The sequence below is a fragment of the Rattus norvegicus genome, chromosome 5, assembly GCF_036323735.1.
Source record: "Rattus norvegicus strain BN/NHsdMcwi chromosome 5, GRCr8, whole genome shotgun sequence".
Classification (NCBI taxonomy): Eukaryota; Metazoa; Chordata; class Mammalia; order Rodentia; family Muridae; genus Rattus; species Rattus norvegicus.
The window spans coordinates 165393317-165404434 of NC_086023.1; the positions used below are offsets into that span (position 1 = coordinate 165393317).

At 47.3% G+C, this 11118-nt stretch overlaps 1 protein-coding gene across 23 annotated transcripts in view; it reads right to left on the reverse strand.

Moving 5' to 3' along the window:
• Positions 1-11118, reverse strand: part of Pik3cd (phosphatidylinositol-4,5-bisphosphate 3-kinase, catalytic subunit delta) — a 48627-nt gene that overhangs the window by 15323 nt on the left and 22186 nt on the right. For 18 of the 23 annotated variants that reach the window (XM_063288141.1, XM_039110505.2, XM_039110504.2 and 15 more), the window contains one exon: positions 10527-10645. The exons of 4 other annotated variants lie outside the window; for them this stretch is intronic. The gene's annotated coding sequence lies outside the window, so the exon portion shown is untranslated. Of the gene's footprint in view, positions 1-10526; positions 10653-11118 lie in introns of those variants that run through there. One more of the 23 variants, NM_001108978.1, reaches the window with a different exon arrangement.

The following is an 11118-nucleotide window of genomic DNA, read 5'->3' on the forward strand; positions in this document are numbered from 1 at the left end:
TTGAGTAGCCAGGCACACAGGCACCTGCTTCAATTCCAATACTTGGGAGGTGACAGGGGTGGGGGGCGGGGGCGGTGGTGGTGGTGAGGACACAGACCAGGAGGAAAGCAAAGCCAGCCTCAGCTATGTAAGTTCAATGCCAGCCTGGTGACCATGAGACATCTGTCTCTCAGTTTCTCTCTCTGTCTCTCTCTGTCTCTCTCTCTCTCTCTCTCTCTCTCTCACACACACACACACACACACATACACACACACACACACACACACACGCAGGCACAGAAAGAGAAAATACGGGACTTTATCTAAAGAGTTATATCTGTCATGCCAACCCTCAGCCATCCCTGCCCCCACCCCACAGTACCACAGCAATAACAAAACATTGCAGATAACAGGACACAGGGTGTGTTCACCACCCACACTCCAGAGCACCAAACCCCTCCCCCGCCACCACCAGCTTCCCCCTTCCAGGTCACCACAACCTAGAATCCAGCCACTTATCAATGGTATGCATGTTTTCATACTCTTGCTACTAGTGTGCATCCACGAGCAATTCCTAGTGTTTTCTGTGTGCTTTTTAAGACCTTCCTGCTTAGTGAAGTCTTGAGAGCCTTCAGGCCACCCAGCATGAGGGGACGCCCACAGACCCAGGCTTGTGCAGGTCTTTTGCAAGGAGCCTACTGCTGCTGTGAGTTCATGGATGCAACAGCCACGTCATATCAAGAGAACATCATTTGCTTGCAGCCCTCCCTCATCAGCCTTGGGCTTCCTCATTCTTTCTGCCCAACCCTCAGACTGGGGTGGGGGTGGGGGCGGCGGGATGCTACAGATTTCCAGTTTAGTGCTGAGCAGTAAATAGGTCTAATGTTCATATAATCAAATCTGTTCACTTGTGTTTTATTATTTTGATTATTTTGTTGGTTTGTTTTTGAAAGAGTCTCTACTATGTAGACCACGTTGGCCTCAAACTCATAAATGCTGGGATTAAAAGAGTGAGTGCACACTGTGCCTGGCCTATTTTTAGTCTTTAAAAAAGAAAAAAGATTCTAAGCTGAGGGTGTGTGGTTCGGTTGGTAGAGTACTTGCCTACCTCCCCTCCTCTGCTCCCCCCCAAAGATCTACATTCAATTGCCAACACCACATAAACAAACTGGGTATGGTGCTACACATCTGTAACCCCTGCTCACGGCAGGCAGAGACAGAAGGATCACACATTCAATGCCATCTTCTACATTGCAAGTTCAAGGTCAGCTTCAACTACATGAGACCCTATCAAAAAAAAAAAAAAAAAAAAAAAAAAAGGTCTTCTGAGTTGGGATTTGTAGCTCAGTGAACAGCTCGGCTTGAGGCTCTGAATCGGAGCCCGACACCAAAACATAACAAAACTTTCCCTACCTACCACAAGGTCACATTCTCCTGGTTTAAATGACATGTTTGGTTTATGAGAGATGTCCCAGTTGGTGGTGGTATCAAGTGGGCTGTGCCAGACTCACATGGCAGCATGCTAGCAGCTGCTCCAAACTCCCCCCCAGGACCACCCCTCCCCCGTTGGTGGTAGCTACTTCCTCTGAGTGTGAAACCGCGTCCTACTTGGGGTTCCTCTTTCTGAGGCCAAAATTTTCCCTTTTTATTTAAACTTCAGGCAGGGTGGCAGTCAGGAATCTGGGAGATTACATCCACAATGGATTCTTTCTAAGTTTGAGAAGTCAGGGGTACCTTCAGTCACATGAACACAGGCTTGGGCTTTTGAGAACCCTACCCAAAGGTCTGGGTCTGAGGTAAGCAGATGTTTTGTTTTCTTGTCCCTCAGCCCTGTGGAAAGGAAGGTTTCAGATGCATCTATCCATCTGGCGGCAGAAAACTAAGTCTGTCAACAACTTCATTTAACCATGGGAAAGATCCCAGGGTGTGCCAAGACAAAGAGGAACCACTTCTCTCTTCTATGGAAGAAGTCTAGAACCTTCCATTTCCAGTAGGATGCAAAATAGAGAGAAAAGCAGGGACTCAGCGTTACCCCCAAATTGCACACTGATACAGCCATGGACGTAAACTGTTGGGCTGTAGGGACCAGGCCAATCATAGTCTTACCCAGGCACTCACCCAACAGACCTCGAGTACAGATACTGTGGAAGGCACAATCAGGAGAGTTTAAAGCGTTGTATAGTCACCCTCAGGGACATTCTAAGGTGGGAGCCAGCAGCAGGATGCAGGCTATCCTTCCCACTGACGCTTAGGTAGAAGCGAGGAGGAAGACTCTCCTCGCTGAGGAGAGATAGCTGAGGAAAACAATGAATCTCATGGACAGAAAGCTGAGCATCTGAAGCTGGGAATGAAAGCCAATTCACACAAGTTCAAGGCCAGCCCGGGACACAAGAAACATTGTCTCAAAAGAAAAGATACTCTCCTGACGTAGGCAGCTTGTCCTCCCATGGAGTTCCTGCCTCCTCTCCACTTCCTCAGACGTGCACCATCCTTCCTGCTTTCTATAGCGATGGGGAGGGCAGTGAGGGTCTCTCTCTGGTTTTGAGTGTTATTTTTAAAACATAGGTATGTTGAGCTGTGGTAGACAGGAACACATGGGGATCAATGCCCCTTGGAGGGCAGAGCCACCCGGTTCCGGAGAATTGGAGTTACAAGCAGTTGTGAACCATCCCGGGTGGAAACTGAATGTGGACCTCTCTAAGCGGTAATCACTCTTAACCGCTGGGTCAGCTCTCCACCTCTCCAGCACCAAGTCCCCAACCCCCAGGACACCTTTGATTCCCTGGATCCAGACACACCAGCAGCCAGATCTATTCCCGGCTTCCATGGGGATTTTCTTTTCATTTACAGCATTTGAATTAGGTTTAATGTTTAATTAGCTGGAAGGCAAAGGTAGGTGAATCCCTGAGCATTCAAGGTCAGTCTGCTTGACATAGTGAGTGCTAGGCCAGCCAGGTAGATACAAGGATATCCTGTCTTTAAAAAAAAAAAAAAAAAAAAAAAGGAACTGGAGAGATGGCTCAGTGGTTAAGAGTACTGCCTGCCCTTGCAGAGGACCCAGGTTCAATTCCAGGCAATCACATGACAGCTCACACCTATCTATAACTCCTGAAACTCCTCATACACGCAGACAAAACACCAATGAACATAATAGACAAAATAAATTATAAAAAAAAAGTTATGTTTACTTATCTGGTCTCGTTTCTGCCGCACACATACTCCATGCTAGCTGGCCAGCGAGCTCCTAGCCAAGTTGTTCCCCGTCCCCATCTTTCCACCTTCCACTGCACATAACTTTTTACGTGGGTTCCAGGGACCCAAACTCAAGATGCTGGCTTGCATGGCTCCCACTCTCGCCCACTAAACCATCCCGATAACTCATCGAGTTGGCTCTTCTGCCGTCTCCCAGATAGCATCCTTTCCCACATAAGAAGCAGTACCCTTCCAGACACTTCTTGTTTAGAAAGTTCTTTCCTTGGAGGTTGACTGCCTCTGACAGCCAATTTCTGCCCTCTGGGCTGCCATCAGTAATAAGCTAGGAGGGCAGCTCAAGGTCAGCAAGGGCCAGGGCGGTCCCAATACCTGTGAGTAATACCTGTATCTCAGGCATTCATCCCGGCTCTTCTGTCTGCACCTACATTATTCAGAAGGTGTCTGAGAAGACGTCACAGGACACAGCTCAGTCCCTTCAACTTGTACCTGCAAACTTGATCTGCAAAATCAGCTATTGGACAACATTGTGGTAGATTTATGAGTCTCCAATAAACCCTTTGACCAAATTCTGGATGTCCCCCACCAGTCTGCTTTAGCCTGAGATGGCTCAGTCAGTAAAGCCCTTGCTTTGCTGCCTGAGAACCTGAGGTATCCTCAGAACCCACATAAAAAGCTGGGTACAACAGCATAAGCTTGTAATACGAGAGCTGGCACCACGGGACAGGAGAAGGAGGAAACAGTGAAACCCAGAGCTCACACGTCGGCTAGAAAGGCTTAGCTGGTGGAGCTGCAGGCCAATGAAAGGCCCTGTCTCAAACAAGAGCGTGGAATCCTTCCCGGGGAACAAGACCCGCACGCATCTGTGTGCATATGTGTGGATACACGCGTAGATCCAGGAGAGAACTTCTCCAAAGACTAACAGACATACCGGGGCTACCACCAGCATCCAGGGAATGCCTCAGGGGCCCTAGGAGACTTGGGAGAGGCCTGCAAGCAAGCAAGGAGCCTGTGATGGTTTGTATATGGTCGGCTCAGGGAGAGACATTATTAGAAGGTGTGGCCTTGAAGTGGGTGTGGCCTTGCTGGAGTGGGTGTGTCACTGTGGGCATGGGCTTAAGACCCTCCTCCTAGCTGCCTAGAAGTCAGTCTTCCACTAGCAGCCTTCAGATGAAGATGTAGAACTCTCAGCTCCTCCTGCGCCATGCCTGCCTGGATGCTGTCATGTTCCCACCTTGATGATAATGGACTGCACCTCTGAACCTGTAAGCCAGCCCCAGTGAAATGTTGTCCTTGTAAGAGTTGCCTTGGTCATGGTGTCTGTTCACAGAGTAAAACCCTAAGACAGAGTCCCACTGGCTTGAGTCTTGCTCCAAACTGAGTTCCCAGAGAGTTCTTTGCCTTCTTGCTAAGCTCTCAGTGGCTACAATCTCCGGATTAATAAACTCCACCTCTTTCCAGGGTCCATGGCAAATATGGATAATTCTGACCGGGCAAGTTACCCGGCCTTTGTCAACATAAAGGTAACTTTTGGGGTCCTGCCGTCCTGAGTCCTGTGGAATGGCCTCGTATGGGAACACATGAGTCACTTTGGCTCGACACACTGGGGATAGGCAACAAGAACAAGAAGGGAAATTGTGTCCCCCTTCTCTGGATGATAACCATCTTCCTCCTGGAGACATGGAGCCCTGGGAAATCTACGTCATGCTCCCTCATGCTGCCCCAAAGGGGACCCAGAGTCACTCCAGAAGAGGAGTGTCAAGGTCCCCTGGGAGCCATCTCTACATGTCTGTGGAGAGTCAGAACATTCATACTGTATCCTGCTGAGAAGCCATCTGTCCAAAGCCTGGATTTCAGAGTCAAGATGACAATTTAATTAGTCCAAGAGAGTCTGATTCACAGAAACATCCAGAAAGTGACTATGCATAATCTAAGTATCCATACACTCAGGCTAGAAGATCTAAGACTGGAAGCCATCTCAATAGCAAATCGGGAGGGCACCATGCAAAAGCATTCGTGGAGCAGGTGAACAGTGACCGGCAGCAGACACTGAACCTAGTGCCACTTTCAAAGAGGGCTGTTTGCAGGAGCCCCTCAACCTCAGGAAGCCCTGCTAATCAAGGTGTTCATCTCTCAGCTGCAATTAACCTAGGAGGAAAACCACACAGATGTGTGCTTCAGGGTACACAGAGTCCGAAGGTGTTTTATCCAAAGGGTAGCCTCACAGCAAATGTCCAGGGATATTCCCCAAGAAAAGACATTAAGACAGTCATCCTGCGGGGTTGGGGATTTAGCTCAGTGGTAGAGCGCTTGCCTAGCAAGGCCCTGGATTCGGTCCTTAGCTCCGGAAAAAAAAAAAAAAATCCTGCTCTGGATGTCAAGGAAAGTCCAAAGCCCCCAAGACACCCCCTGGAGGACCCCTGAAGGGTGTCACGAAGAGCCACGCTCCTGGGCTTGCCTGCATTAACCACTTACTAATACGGTCAGCAGGAAGCCGACAGGCATCAATCACCCTTGCTCTTAGGGAATTTTCAAGTCTAATGAGAGGAGACAGGAAATCAAAAGGAAATAGAATGAACAAGATGATTTCATAGAGCCAAAGATCTGGACTGAAACAAAAAGGACAGCAGAGGGGTGTCCTGTGGATGAAAGGCCATGGGAGGGGCAGAGCAGGGAAGGAGCAGGGGGAAGGGGGATATGGTCCTTGGGTGGGAGAGGCCACACAGAAGCAAAGGCTCCACTGAGTGAAGGATCCAGCAAGGATGGGTCCCACAGAGACCAGGTGGTGACAACAAGGCAGGAACAAGTATAAAGACCCTGAAGCAGGAAACCAGGTGACAAGCCCTAGATCCTCTGAGGGAAATGACCAGGAAAGGTGACCTCAGCCCCTGCTCACACTCAGGGCTCCAGTTTAGTGCTAGGCTTTCTCCCTTCTGGCTCTCACTCCTACCACAAAGCCATCTAAGGCAATAGGCTTGGAGGCTGAACCAACAACTGAGAGACAGGACCTTGGGCTTTGAGCCCCAATGACTAAGGACTGAATAAACACCTTTTCTTTGTAAGTAGCCTGCTACGATTTAGTTACGTAACTGAAAACAAAACTTAACATAGTGTTGTTTTCCAGTCATTCCCAAGCCTCAGAGAGCACTTGAAACATTGAAAGCCATTTGGCAGCCAAGGCAAATGAGAAACAGACACAGTTGTACATTGTATCCACTTTGGTTTCGGGTTTTCTTCTTGCTTTGTAGCTCAGGTTGACCTCTCGTCTCAGCCCGCTCAATATTGAGATACAGGAATGATACTTGGCTTACCATCTGTTTCCTACATTCCTGAAGACTTTCTCACCATTTCCTCAAAAAGACATAAAAGCTATGTGTCAAATTTTTTATATTTACATCTAAAAAATGCTTTAAATGAACCATGCACAATTTCACCTGCCTGTAACTCTAACACCAAAGAGGCAAAAACAGGAAGGTCGTAAGTTCAAGTCCAGCCTGGGCTATATCATGAGACTTATGTATAGAAATGCATGGCTGTAATCCCAGCCCTAAGGAAACAGAGGTAGGAGGACTGTCCCAAGTTCAAGGCTAACTGATATAATAGGGACTCCTAGACCAGCCAGACCCTCTTTCAAAAAACCCAAAACAGAGGCTAGAGAGATAGCTCAATGGTTAAGATTACTTGCTGCTCTTGCAAAGGACCAGAGTTTGGCTTCCAGAAGCCTTATTTGGGTGGCTTGCAACTACCTTAACTCCAGCTCCATGAGATCTGAAACTTCTGATCTGGATCCAAGGACATTACACTCACATACACATAAACTCACATACACACAGACACACATATACACGAAGTCTAAAATTAATAACAAAGCCTTTAATTGTTACGTGCCTTTAATTCCCACACTTGGGAGGTGTGGATCTCTGCGAGTTTGAGGCCATCTTAGACTACACAGGATAGTTCCAGGACAACTAGAGCTGCTACACAGAGAGCCCCTATCTTTAAAATAAAAGTAATAATCTTTAAAAGAAAACCATTATTTCTGATGCCACAGGGGTTTGTTTGTTTGCGACAGAATCTCAAGGTAACCTTGAACTCATGTAGCGAAGAGTGACTTTGAACTTCTGATCCTCCTGCCTCCCAAGTACTGGGAGGCCCCAGCACACCTAACTTACGCAGTATTGGGGGCTGAACCAGGGCTCTGTGCAAGCCAACTGAGCTACAACTCAACCACTGTTAACTTAGTTTCAATGCCCAAGAGCATTTTGTCTCTCCTTTAAGAAGAAAATGTGGCAACTTCTGGTTTCCTTTGTCTGTCTGCCTGCCTGTCTGTCTGGGTCATTCTTGCTAAGACCTTAACTATGTAGGACCATCCAGGGCTGCCAGGTCAAAGGTAAGGGCACTGGGTCAGCTACTTTCACTTCCCTGTAACAAAATAACTCACAGGAACGACTTAGGAAGGAAAGACTTATTTTGGCTCACAGTTTCAGGGTCTCAGTCCATCACTGCCAGGCAGGCATGGTCATGATCAGCTAGTTCATGGCTTGCAGGTCTGTGGCAGATGCTGTTCACATCATGGTAGACCCAGAAGCAGACAGCACAGCAAAAACTAGGGATACCACCCTCACCCTCATACCTACCTTCTGCTTATCACGTCTTACTTTACCCAGGCTTCCAACAGCCTCCCAGGAGTGTACCACCACATGGGGACAAACATTTGAAACATGATACCGAGTGTGAAACTTCAGAGTCACACTGTCACAGCCACTAACCCCATTTGGACACTGGAAGGGTTCACTGTGTCAAGGGCTACGTGAGCCAGTGATCAATGTCGGGATTGATGGTGGCTGTTCTTGTGAGATCAGTTTCCTCAGAGAGAAGCTTTTTGCAAGGCCCTGCTTGGTGAATGGGTGGAAGCTGAGACCCCAAGCCTCCATCATTTTCTGCGTGAGCGTCTAGGTTCCTTCCTATCCATCTTTCAACTTTTTGAAATCTCCCTCCAACTTCTATCAACTTCCTTCCTCCCCACCAGCCCCTTTCCCTGATTCATGATTTGTTTTTCTGATCCATTTAATTTAACCAGGATCATACTATTCACTGGAGTCTGGTGGTCTCTCCCTAGATCTACCAAAGGGAGAGTCCAACCGTGAGAGGTAGAACCCCTGAGCCTCTCCCCTCCAGCCATGTTTAACAACAGACAGACTCATTCTTTGTGGGTATCCACAGCTGCTGTAAGCACACTTTGTAATGACTGCAGAGTTCCCAAGAGATGCACAACTCCAGTTTCAGGGAATCCAATGCCCTCTTCTGAGTTCCATGTGTACCACAAGCACATGGTGCACATACGTACAAGCAGGTAAACAGTCATACACATTAAATAAAAATGAATCTTTTAAAATTAAAACTCTTGGGGTTGGGGATTTAGCTCAGTGGTAGAGCACTTGCCTAGCAAGCACAAGGCCCTGGGTTCGGTCCCCAGCTCAAAAAAAAAAAAAAATTAAATTAAAATTCTTTACGAATAAAGGCTAAAGTTATTATTAAGGGGGTATTTCCGGAGCCATGGAGATGAGTAAAGGTATTTTCTGTGCAAGGTTGGCGACCCAAGACCACTCCTCTCAACCCACATAAAGAGGAAATGGAAAACAACGCCACAGGATTGTCCTCATTGAAGCAAGGGGAGGAGGTATGGGAGAGGGGGATTCCGGAAGAGAAACCAGGAAAGGGAATACATTTGAAATGTAAATACATAAAGTACCCAATTTAAAAAAAAAAGAAGAGGGCTGGGGATTTAGCTCAGTGGTAGAGCGCTTACCTAGGAAGCGCAAGGCCCTGGGTTCGGTCCCCAGCTCAGAAAAAAAGAAAAAAAAATAAAATAAAATAAAAAAATAAAAAAAAATTAAAAAAAAGAAAAGAAAAAGAGACCTAATAAATAAATAAATAAAGAAAGAAAGAGGGGCTGGGGATTTAGCTCAGTGGTAGAGCGCTTACCTAGGAAGCGCAAGGCCCTGGGTTCGGTCCCCAGCTCCGAAAAAAAGAACCAAAAAAAAAAAAAAAAAAAAAAAAAAAGAAAGAAAGAAAGAAAGAAAGAAAGAAAGAAAGAAAAAGAGACCTAAAATAAAAAAAGAAAAGAATTCAACTCCACAAAATTGTCCTCTGACCTCTGCACACACACCACCATGGCATAAGTGTGTCTGAACACACACTAATCATACATGTAAAAAATTTAAGGCATTTTGAAAACTAAGTTTCCATCATAAAAAAAAAAGTTCTGCCATTGTTAACATTTTGTTTAAAGCTGGGCAGTGACGGCACACACCTTTAATTTCAGCATGCAGGAGGCAGAGAAAGGTGGACCTCTGAGTTTGAGGCTAGTCTGGTCTACAAAGGGAGTTCCAGGACAGTCAGGGACTGTTTTGAAAAACTGAAGAAGAGGAGAAGGGGGGGGGGACCAGGAGGGGACGGTATAGGAAGAGGAAAAAGAGGAAGGGAAAGAAGAAAGAAAGAAGGAAAGAAAGAAAGTTGCATAATATTTTTATTTTGAAAGAGATCCACAACAGAGAGGTTTAGCAAGCACTAAGAAAGACCTAGAGACGATGAGAAAAAAGGCTGGGGAAACTTCACAGGTGACACTGACCCTGCCCTTTTCTTCCTGAAAAGGCAACGCTTCTCAGTGTTCTCCATGCCTACACGATAATCATACACCTGCAAGGGGACCCCAGACTGCAAGGGGACCCCCGACTTCTCCACCACACAGCTCAATGCCCACCCTGCTTACTGCCTGGATGGGAGGTGCCTTAGGTACTTTTCTATTGCTGTGGAAAGACACCATAACCGAGGCAAGTTATAGGAGAGTTTATTTGGGGCTCGTGATTTTAGGGGACTAGAATCCATGACCATGATGGTGGCGGACGTGGTGGCAGGCGGGCAAACATGGTGCTGGAGACGCTGAGGCCGTGCATCTTAAGATATAAACATGAAACAGTGGAAAGAGACACCAGAAATGGCCTGAGTCTTTTGGAACCTCAAGTCCCCCAGTGACACATTCCCCTGACAAGGCCACACCTCCTAACCCTTCCTGAACAGTTCCACCAACTGGAGACCTAGCATTCAGATGCACAACAGTGGCCCAGAAACTCAAGAGAGAAACCTACCTTGGCTTTGTGACTGCCCCGGTCTCTGTAGACACAAAAGCCCCTACTTAATGCCACCACCTGGCTATAATCCCAACCCCCGCTCTCTTCCTCTGAGAAGGCTCACCCTATGGACAAGTCCGAGAGGGTAGATTTTCTTGAAATCCCTATCTGTAATACAGTATCTCTTCCTCTCTTCCCCTAACCTACCTGTTTGGGATGGGCCGAGAAGGACCACCAGCCAAGGCCCCTGTGCCTGGGAGATTACAGGTGCTTTGCCATCAGGGAGCTTCATCCCACTTCTGCCTGGCTCTCAGCTCCTTATGTGTCTGAAAGGAAGAAAGGAGGAGAGAACACTTTGAACACAGACGTTCAGACCCATGCTGACCATGTAGCTCAGGGCAGTGTTTGCCTGCCCAACACGCAAAGAGACTCCCAGTACTGAAGGAAGCCCCATTTCATCTCAGATCCCCTTCTTGTAAGCCAAGCCCAATTTGCTGGGTCAACCTATCTAGCTACCTGTGTCAACCCCACCCCAGTCCACTTTGCCAGCACAGAAGTAAAGCACAGGGTCATTCCCAGACCTGAAGGTGGGATGCACACAGATGGCTCAGGTGGTCGTTTAGAGCTGCTGGTTGGTTTCGTAAAAGCAGAGTTAATTGATCTGAGCCCTGCATAAGTTCGAATCCCATTACGTGGCTTCAAGAAATAAAAGTTCATGCACTTTAGGTCTTCATTTCCCCATGTAGCTCTTTCCAGAGCCAAGGCTAAAGGGAGATTCACCCTTGTTGTGTTAGAGATG